Source organism: Solanum stenotomum, unplaced genomic scaffold (genome assembly GCF_019186545.1).
Source record: "Solanum stenotomum isolate F172 unplaced genomic scaffold, ASM1918654v1 scaffold4411, whole genome shotgun sequence".
NCBI lineage: Eukaryota > Viridiplantae > Streptophyta > Magnoliopsida > Solanales > Solanaceae > Solanum > Solanum stenotomum.
Genome location: NW_026035210.1, coordinates 1 through 8694, shown reverse-complemented (window position 1 = coordinate 8694; position 8694 = coordinate 1). Strand labels below are relative to the sequence as shown.

General features: G+C 38.5%; 1 pseudogene; it reads left to right on the top strand.

Moving 5' to 3' along the window:
- The first annotated feature begins 908 nt into the window (after window positions 1-908).
- LOC125852722 (U2 spliceosomal RNA) lies at window positions 909-1070 on the top strand (annotated as a pseudogene).
- The last annotated feature ends 7624 nt before the right edge of the window (window positions 1071-8694 follow it).

The window sequence follows — 8694 nt, the reverse complement described above, 5'->3', positions numbered from 1 at the left end:
TTACTATAAAGTTCACGCATTATTATTTTTAATGAAAGAAACGCGCATTATTATTTTTAATGAAAGAAACGATAATGGGTGTGCTCAATAGTTACAACATTCTCATGTTCCATATTTATGGAATGCTACAGCCTTTTCATATTCCGCCTACGAGAATTCAAACAAAATTCCACAGTACTAAAAGATAATCAATTTATTATATTACTAATAAGAGTTAACAAAATTATGATTTTATGATGCTGGCAAAAATGAATAAAAGGTTATTCCAGAAAATAGAAATCATTCTAATTCTTTTTATCAATTAGAATTGATATTACATGCTATTTTATGGAAGTAAGTGCAAAGCCTTTAGAAAATGAAAGGTTAGAGATTTTTTTTTTATATATAAAACATAGCGTTAACAATAATATAAAGTAGTAAAACTTCATTTAGATTTTAAAAGGAAATTTTCAAATATTTTTAATTTTCAAATATAGTATAAACATAGTTTGTAAATCTATTGAGACTTTTCTGTATCGGTGCGAAGCGCGATTAAATTTACCCTTTATAAAATAATTCTAAATGATGAGAGAGTCTTTAAGTATCCAAAGCCAACAGCCGTGTACTATGTATGNTAAATGTAGAATTTGACATATATATACAACGTAATTTTCCGACGAATGAGTGTCCAATTGGACACCCTAGGGTGGATGTGGCTACGTCACTGAGAGGAAGAAAATAGTAAATATCGTCAAATCTCGATTTTAAATTTAAGACTAACTATCAATATTCTATGTATCAAATTATGAAAAAGTAAAAACACATATAAGTATCACAAATTATGAAAAAGTAAAAACACATATAAATATCACAATTTACCTCCACTCCACATATACATTATAACTATATTCATAAATCACTCACAATTCATACCTTTCGCCTTTTTGGCTAAGATCAAGTGTAGTATCTATTTTTATTAGTTTAATAATATCTACTATATGAATCATCGACGAATCACATGATGTATTGCTATTGGGGCCTTCATGTGTTGCCTTAGCGTTGCACGATTGCCTTGGCCTGGCTAATCTAATAGACGATCGATCCTAACATCTCTTGAATTTATGATATTACAAGTCCGGCAGGGGTAAAAAAGGAATTTAATTACTAGGCTTTTTTTTTTTTTTTAATATTATGTACTCTTTTTATTAATTTCCTTTTTTTCCCCCACTTTTTCAGGGTAACTTAATATTTACGTCTTTAAATAATTCACATTAGCAAAACCCTAGGTAGAAAAATTATAAGCAATATAGAAAAGTGGAAGCGGCAAACAGGATACAAAGAAGATGTATGTTGATGGGGCTATGGAAATCCTTAGCAAGCTACCTGTGCGGTCACTTTTACGATTCAAATGTGTTTCAAAATTTTGGATGACATTGATTTTCGATCCTTACTTTAAGATGAAGCCATCTCAATCATGCCAGGAATGATGATAATTCCCAAAAAATTCTTGTTCACCAATGGAACCTGTCACGCCCCGAGCCTACACCCTGGGCGGGACCGACACCTGGAGACCATTGCTGGCCCCAATTGAACCCTTGGCCTGGCTTTCTAGACTCATCGGAAATCTAACTCAATAGAATAACTCGATGCAATGCAAGGTTATAAAACAACTTAACTGATGCATAACATGCCAAAAGGCAACTCGTGTCTCAAAATAGAATATTTACATATATACATAGATGAGAGACTCAATACTAACTGACTGACTGTCTGTGAAGCCTCTATAACACTAAGATGGATGTTGGGACAGACCCCACAACATCCTAATAAAACAAAACTAGGAACACAAAAGCACAGAGTCCTCCGGAAGGAAAGGAAAGGTGGCTCACCACTAACTCTGGAGTGCTCAGCTGGATCAACGGCGTGCTGGATGCTGATCCTGGGTACCTGTGTCTGCATCGTCGTAAGATGCAGGCCAACTGGCATTAGTACGTTGAATGTACGAGTATGTTAGCTGGAAAGGTAAACAACAACTTAAGCTTGAAAATAATACAAAGGAACTCTTACCTTGGCTCTGCTCGACTCATGAATAACTGAACTCAATATAAAGCAATAAGACACATGCAATATATAAAGCTTGTAAAACAGTGTAAACAACTTAGTTCGTTAAAGATAAAGAAATAACAACTCAACTTTACTTATATAAAAGTAATATAACTTTAGTGGGAGATTCTTTAATCGACAACCACCACTATGAGCCCTAGTGATGATACAACGTTTTACCTTACGTTGCCCAAGGACCATCCTATACCTTACCTTGATATAGGACCTTACTTAACTTAGTGAATCCACTAGCTTAATCTTACGTGATCATCTAAAAAGAATGACCCGTTAATTCCCATGTTTGGCTACATGGTTTTTATGGAGAGTTGAGTAAATATGAACTCGCGTCCCCAATTCGGTGCTTAATACTACTCCCAAAATACTTTAGCTCATAAGTGTTTTAAACACATCTTTCTTTAGTTTGAGATAATTGCTCAAAATCTAGCTCAAAGGCTCACTTGGAATCGATGATCCTTTTTCTTGAGACTAGCCCAAAGGCTCTTTTGGAATCATAGTTCCTCTCTTACTCAAATGTAAAAACATTTAGAAACTTCTTTGGGAATACATAGTTCCCTAATAACTTTTGAGAAATGAACTCAACTCTATACTTTTGGCTTAACTTGAAACTTGAGCCTTAAAACAAAGTTAAAACGTTTAATAAAGACTCTTGAAAAACATTAAAGACTTGCTTTGACTTGCTTCTTAACTCCTAAACTTGACTTCTAACTTCTCTTGACTTGATTCTAACTTTCTTGAATTGAATTATGGATTCAACGATTATGATTTGTGTTTGGAAATTCCTCATGATGTTTAGGAATGATTTAGGACAACTAAACTTAAGAAAAATTACGAAATTAAAATTTTGAAACAGTGAAGTCCGCATCCTGTCCGCGACGTGGAGCAGATTTTTGTTCACAGAGGGAACAAATCCACGACGCAGACTTGTTTCATGCAAGCTGCCCGACTTTTCTCATTCGTTTTTTCCAACTCTAAACCCTCTTAACTTCAGAAGTTCTTTCCCCAAACACTTGGGATCATTAAAACCCTTAATATACCATAGATTTAACTCGGATTTACAACCGAAAACATGCACCAAACCCACAAGAAACTTCAATAACACAACCACAACTTCAACAAACACAACCACAAACTTCAACAAACACAACCAATCTTTTCTCGGAATTAAAACGAGTTTGGCGTGTGGGGGAATGAACTAACCCAACACTATGATCTCACATACCTGAATAGGGATCAGTTCCGACGATATCCACAACGATTTCGACGAATCCTTGCTCCTTCTTCTCTTTCTCTCTTCTCTCAAAAGCCCTAACTCTCACTCTTTTAAAAAAAAGAAAAACTGATTTAAAATCATTCTAACACCTCAATATAACCCAAAAGAAATGGCTAGGGAAAAGACCAAAATACCCTTACAAAATCGGGTTAACTGCCTTGCCAACAGCCCAACTTCCAAAGGGCATAACTCAATCATAAAAACTCGGAATCGAGCAAACTCGGCGGCGTTGGAAAGATCATTCCAAGGGATTTCCAAATATAACTGGAACTACACCTAAATCATCCTGAGCTAGGAGTTATGACTGTTCAAACTTGACCAAAAACTCATTTGTTTCCCATACTCAGCCAAATTTCCAGATTCTGAATTTTTCCTAAAAACACCATTTCCAATTTCAAGTTTCTTCATAGTTATTTCAAATTGCATGACGTTACAATATCTCCCCCTTGGAAATATTTGTCCTCGAATGAGATTACTCTTACTTAGCTAAGAGTGTAACATCAGACACAAACATCCAACAAGTAACCATGCAAACACCAGAACAACAACAACACGCTCATTATAATTTTAAGAGCACCAATAAGGAAATTTATACCTTAATTTGCATTTCCTCCGGATTCAAAGAGATATGGATATCTCTTCTTCATGTCTTCTTCGGCTTCCCAAGTAGCTTCCTCAACTAATTGGTTCCTCCAAAGGACCTTGACTGAGGCTACCTCTTTTGTTCTCAATTTGCGAATTTGGCGATCTAAAATCTGAACAAGAATCTCCTCATAAGATAAGCTATCCTTGATCCTAATACTTTCAGTTGGTAGGATCAATGAATGATCGCCTATGCATTTCTTGAACATGGAGATGTGAAATACCGGATGAACCGCTGCTAGTTCCTGTGGTAGCTCTAACTCATAAGCAACATTGCCAATCCTCTCAGCAATGCGGTAAGGTCTAATATACCGGGGACTAAGTTTCCCCTTCTTACCAAACCTCATAACCCCTTTCATGGGTGAAACTTTCAAATATACCCAGTCATCTACTTCAAACTCTAACGCCCTTCTCCTAACATCAATGTAGGATTTCTGACGACTCTGTGCCGTCTTCAACCTCTCTGGAATCACTTTCACCTTCTCCATAGCTTGGTGAACTAAATTTGGTTCTATCAACCCTGCTTCACCAACTTTAAACCATCCAATAGGAGATCTACATCTTCTCCTATTAAGAGCTTCGTATGGAGTCATCTGGATGCTAGAGTGATAACTGTTGTTGTAGGCAAACTGATCAATGAGAGGTAGGTGATCATCCCAATTACCTTTGAAATCGATCACACAAGCCCTCAACATATCTTCTAGAGTCTGAATAGTGTGCTCTGCTTGCCCATCAGTCTGAGGATAAAATGAGTACTTCAATTCACCTTCGAACCCAGGCCTTTCTGAAAAGATTTTCAGAACTGTGCAGTAAACTGTGCACCTCTATCTAAAATAATAGAGACTGGGACTCCATGAAGTCTCACTATCTCTTTGATATATAACTTGGCATAATCTTCTACTGAATTGGTAGTCTTTACCGGTAGAAAATGAGCTGACTTTGTCATTCTGTCGACAATCACCCAAATAGAATCATGTTGTCTGCGAGATCTTGGCAGCCCTGTGATGAAATCCATATTGATCATCTTCCACTTCTATTCCGGAAGTTCTATCCTCTGAGCCAAACCACCGAGTCTTTGGTGTTCAACTTTCATTTGCTGGCAATTTGGACACTTATTAACAAACTTGCAATGCCCTTCTTCATGCCATTCCACCAATAAACTTCTCTCAAATCACGATACATCATGGTGGAACCTGGATGAATGGAATATCTGGAGCTATGAGCTTCCTCCATAATCCTCTGTTGGAGTCTATCTACCATAGGTATACACAATTTACCTTGACACCTCAATACACCATCTCCCCCTTGTTCAAAAGCTAACACTTTTTGCTTTTGAATATTTGCCTTTAACTCAAGCAAAAAGGGATCTTGGTCTTGTTTCTCTTTCACTTTTGACACTAATGATGACTCGACCCTGTTCGTCACCGCTATTCCTCCTTCTGCGGAATCTATAAGTCTGACTCCCAGGCGTGCTAGTCTGTGCACATTTTTTGCTAACTCTCTCTCCCCTTCTTCAATATGGGCGGTGCTACCCATAGACAACCTGCTTAAAGAATTAACAACAACATTAGCCTTACCTGGGTGGTAAAGAATACTCAGGTCATAATCCTTGAGCAATTCTAACCACCTCCTCTGTCTGAGATTAAGCTCTTTCTGAGTAAGTACATATTGAAGGCTCTTATGATCAGTGGATATATCAACATGCACACCATACAAGTAATGACGCCATACCTTCAAAGCGAACACTACAACAGCTAATTCTAAGTCATGAGTTGGGTAGTTCTTCTCATGAACCTTCAACTGTCTAGAGGCATAAGTTATAACCTTGCCATTCTGGATTAAGACACAACCCAAACCAACTCTAGATGCATCACAATACACCACAAAACCTTGAGTACCTTCTGGTAAAGTCAAAACTGGAGCAGTAACTCCTGAAAGCTTTTCTCACAAGCTTTAGACCATTGAAATTTCACTGTCTTTTGAGTCAACTTGGTCAAATGAGATGTAATAGACAAGAACCTCTCTACAAACCTTTTATAATAGCCGGCTAACCCCTAGAAACTCCTAATATCAGTTGGAGATGTGGGTCTAGGCCAATTCTGCACAGCCTCAATTTTTCGAGTATCAACTTTAATTCCATCACCAGATACAATATGGCCCAGGAATGCCACAGATTCAAGCCAAAACTCACACTTAGAGAACTTGACATACAACTCCTTATCTTTCAAAGTCTGAAGAACTATTCTGAGATGACTAGCATGATCTTCTTCATTCCTTGAATAGATTAGTATGTCAATTATTGAAGACGATAACAAACATAGCTAAATAAGGTTTAAAGACTTTATTTATCAAGTCCATAAAAGTTGCCGGTGCATTGGTCAAACCAAAAGACATGACTAAAAACTCATAATGACCGTATCTGGTTTTGAAAGTTGTCTTTGGAATATCACATTCCCTTACTCTTAGTTTGTGATAACCCGATCTAAGGTTAATCTTCGCAAAACAAGTGGTACCCTGAAGTTGATCGAAAAGATCATCAATCCTCGGAAGAGGGTACTTATTCTTGATGGTAACCTTGTTCAATTGGTGGTAATCTATACACAATCTAAGGGAACCATCTTTCTTTCTTACAAACAAGACCGGAGCACCCCAAGGTGAGACACTCGGTCGAATGAAACCTTTATCTAGGAGATCTTTAAACAGCTCTTTCAACTCTTTCAACTCTGCTGGTGCCATTCTATATGGCAGAAAAGAGATAGGATGAGTATTTGGAATGAGGTCTATACCGAAATCTATTTCTCTCTCAAGAGGAATTCTGGGTAGATCATCAGGAAAAACTTTTGCAAACTCTCTTACTATAGGAACTGACTGAAAATGAGGTATCTCAACACTAGAGTCATTAACTCAGACTAAGTGATAGATACAACCCTTTGAAAGTAACTTTCTCGACTTAAGATACGAAATGAAATGACCCTTAGGCACTGCCGAACTACTACTCCACTCTAAGATAGGCTCATTTAGAACCTGAAACTTGACCACTCAAGTTCTACAATCTAATGATGCATAACAAGCATGCAACTAATCCATACATAGAATAACATCGAAATATAGCATGTATAACTCAACCAAATCAGCCATGGTGCTCTTGTGATTGATGGAAATGGGACAATCACGATAGACTCTTTCCGCTAGAATAAACTCCCCAACAGGCGTAGAAACACAATAGGGTTCACAGAGTCTTTCAGGAAGAGCATCAAACTTATTTGTAACATAAGGAGTTACAAAAGATAAACTTACTCCTGGGTCTAGCAAAGCATACACATCAAAAGCAAAGACTTTGATCATACCAGTGACAACATTTGGAGAATTCTCTTGCTCATGGCGACTGGTGATTGCATAGAGGCGGTTTGCTCCTCCGCCTGTACTAGAAGTAGCACCTCTAGGTGCCATCCTGTCTGGGGGAGCAACTGGTGAAGCTTGGGCCCTATTGCTCAGATTTCCACTACCTTGCCTGTTCTTAGGGCACTCCTTCATGAAGTGACCCTCTTGCCCACACTTAAAACAACCTGTCTGACCATCACGATATCTCCTTAGGTGGGTTCTACCACACCAAGCACATGCATGGGTCAAACTACCTCCTTGTGCCACACTACCTGAAGACTGTGCTGGTCTAGCCTTGAAGTACTTCGAATTCTGGCCATTATGTTCACCTCTGTATCTGGGTGCAGGTGCCCTAGCAAATGATGGAGCAGGTCCCTTTTGCCTTTGTTGAAAGGACGGACGGTTCACATTACCTTTCTGCTACCCGGACTCACTACCGATCTTAGCTCTCTTATTTCTGAACTCTTCTCTGTCCTTCAGCTTCTCTTCCTCAGCCTGCTGCACATAAACCATCAACCTTGATATGTCCATGTCCCCGATAAGCATTGCAGCCCTACCTTCCTTATTTGACAGACGAGACAGCCCAACAGCAGACAAGCTTATTCTAATCCTCATATCCGCAACCATCTCCGGAGCATAACGGGACAGTTGTGTAAACTTCAACCCGTACTTATGAACACTCAAAGAATCCTGCTTAAGTGTGAGGAACTCACGTACCTTGGCCTCTTTCAATTCTCGAGGAAAGAAATTTCCCAAGAAAGCTTCCTCAAAACAGGCCCAACTCACAGGTGGTGCATCCTTAGCTCTACTCCCTTTCCACTGGTCGAACCAAGTTCTAGCAACATCCTTCAATTGATACACAACTAGTTCAACTCGCTCAGTATCTACACATGCATCACATCAAAAATCTTTTTCAGCTCCTCAATGAAGTTCTATGGATCCTTAATAGTACTCGAACTCATGAAACTCGGAGGATTCATCCCCAAAAACTCACGAATCCTTGAAGTGTCATCTCTTTCATGTCGAGCTCCCAGTTGCTGATCCATCTTATTAGTTACAACTTGACTCAGAATTCTAATTGCCTCTCTGAACTGGGCATCAGAAACTTACCCTTGTGGTTGCACTCCCGGGGTATAAGGTAACTCTTGCTCCTCAACATAACGTCTAGGAAGACGCCCTCTGCCAACTCTTCGTGGAGGCATGACTATCTGAAACACGCGCAAGCATGAATTAGAAACAAACTTTTTAGAGATAAACTTTAACGCACGAGATAAATCTGAAAGAAATGAGAAATCTTC